Source organism: Triticum aestivum, chromosome 5B (assembly GCF_018294505.1).
Source record: "Triticum aestivum cultivar Chinese Spring chromosome 5B, IWGSC CS RefSeq v2.1, whole genome shotgun sequence".
NCBI classification, from domain to species: Eukaryota; Viridiplantae; Streptophyta; class Magnoliopsida; order Poales; family Poaceae; genus Triticum; species Triticum aestivum.
This window is the reverse complement of record NC_057807.1, coordinates 289,785,228-289,787,867: the sequence shown is the minus strand read 5'-3', so window position 1 is coordinate 289,787,867 and position 2,640 is coordinate 289,785,228.

The following is a 2,640-nucleotide window of genomic DNA, read 5'->3' as shown; positions in this document are numbered from 1 at the left end:
GCCCCCGCCGCCGCGCCCGCCCCCAAGAAGAGCCGGCCGACGGCGGCCTCATGTGGGCTGCGAAGGGCGGCCTCCAAGGTCGCCGGCTCGTCCCCGACCGTGAACAAGCCGCGGAAGAAGCCCGCGGCCCCGCCCGCCGCCGTCGCCGAACCTCCTCCTCCCGTCGCGTATGAGGTGTTCGAGGAAAATGCAACCCCATCCTCGTTCATGGACCTCCTCCGAGACGCGGAGGTGGACCTTGGAGCTTCGCCTCTAGACCCCTTTAGGGTTGTTGATGACTTGGAGGAAGATGAGGAGGATGAAGGGGATGACGAGGAGGAGGTGGCCGAGATAGGGGAGGAGGCATTCACCGCCGCTTCCCGCCCACACGCGCGGTCAACAAACTACACCGAGGCGGAAGATATCCTCCTTGTTCATGCTTGGGCAGCTGTGGGGATGGATGCAAGCACTGGCACCGATCAAACTGGTAAATGGTATTGGCAAAGGATCGAGGGCACCTATTGTAGGATCAAGCCGAAGAATAGTGGGTTCATCTCTCGCACTTACCGGTCGCTTCAAGGCCGATGGGAGTTGATGAAGCCCGCTTGTGCTCGTTGGAGTGCGGCCATGGACCAAGTGAGGGATGCATCACCTAGTGGAACCGTGGAGAGTGACTATGTGAGTACATATTTCTTCACTATTTTGATTATGTGTATGTACTATGCTATTGGTGGGTTCTTATGTGATTATGTGTGGTTGATAGGAGACAATTGCCGGCATGAGGTACAAGGAGATGGCCGCTTCCAAGGGCAAGCCATTCCCATTTAAGCATGCTTGGGCAATTCTTCAAACCTTTGACAAGTGGAAGTTGAGGGATCAAGAGACCGCACCCAAGAAGTCAGCAATGCTTACGATGGATGATAGTGAAGATGAGGGAAGGAACGAGCACAAGCCCGCTGGAACCAAGAAGGATAAGCTAAGGGTGAAGATGGAAGGAGAGGCGTCAAGCCTTAGGTAGAAGATGGAGCACATGATGAAGGCAAGAGAGGAATTGACAACGAAGACATTGGAGACGAAGCTTCTTATCACCGAGAAGAAGAAAGAGGTCAAGCTTGCACAAGTTGAAGCGAAGCGTGAAGAAGCAAAGCGCAAGGCCGACTTGGAGAAGAGGATGATCAAGCTCAAAGAGGCAAAGGTATGGAAAGAACTCATGGTGGAAGAGAAGGAGCACATGATGATGTCCAAGAAGGACATGGATCAAGACCAATTGCAATGGTGGAAAGACTACAAGGAGGACATCACGGAGAGGAAGAGGATGTTTCGTGGTGCGTCCTCTACTTTTCGAGGTGACACTCCGATGAGTAGTTGTGGCGATGGCGGTGTGGACGACTCCGCCGGCGCCTATGGAGATGCTTGATGGAGCCCGAATGTGGTCTAGGAGATGGCGCCGAGGTGCAACTTTTTGGTGATGGTGCCGATGAGAGGGGGAAGATGATGATTTTGTGATGTAAACTATTAAACCATGCATCAATGATCTTCATTTCCGTGTTTGTTTGAAGGTTGATTGTGTTTTTCTAGTGAAAATTGTGATATGTCAAATGACAGTTTTAAGGGTTGGGGTTGGGGCAAAGACTAGAACCCTCAAACCCAACCCTTATAACGGTATATTCTGTTATAAGGGTTGGGTTTGAGGGTTCTAGTCTTTGCCCCTGTTTTTCAACCCTTAAAAGTGTCAAAAATGGCCAATTCTCAACCTTTAAACCCAATTTTAGATTTAAGGGTTTGAGGGCTCTACTAGACATGTTCTTAGTCTCATTTTTGCCCTCCAAGAACCGTTAACATTTTCTTTCTCTATCTAGTTTTTGCACTAGCTAGTTTCAGTATTTTCCTAAAACAACTAATATTTTATCTCTATTTCTAATTTTTGTATCCGTTTATTTCTGATTTTCATTTATTAGAAATGGCTAATTTTTCTTCCTGATTTTTGCATCCCCAGTGGATTCGAATTATCACGTTTCTTTTACTTTCAGTCCATTCCCTTTTTTTAACACGGTCCATTCCCTAAAAGATAACTTTTGCACCAGTTAGTTTCAGTTTTTTCCCCTGAAACAGCTAACGTTATTTTTCTGTCTAATTTTTTCCACAGTTTGTCTTAGATTTTTTTCCTCCAAAAAAGCTAACACTTTCTTTCTCTGTCTAATTTTAGCACAAGTTAGTTTTAGTATTTTTATCCTAAAACAACTAGCATTTTCTTTCTCTGTCTAATTTTTGCATCCGTTTGTTTCTGATTTTTCTTTACTGAAAATGGCTAAAAAAATCTCTCTCTAAAGTTTGCACCAGTTAGTTAAAAAATAAATCATGAAACGGCTAACTTTTTCTTTTCCATTTCTTTTACCTTATGTTAATTTTTTCAAGTCAATCCCCTTAAAAATCAAAATAAATTCTATTCTTTTAAAAATGCAAATATATTTTCTTTCTCTCTCTAATTTTTGCACCAGTTAGTTTAAAAAATCATGACACGGGTAACATTTCATTTCATTTTTTTTACTTTATGATATTTTTTCCAAGTCAATTCCCTTAAAAATCAAAACAAAGCATATTCCTTTAAAAGTACAAATAAATATGCATGAATTACGTGAAAAGGTTTGTCATTTTTTCTTC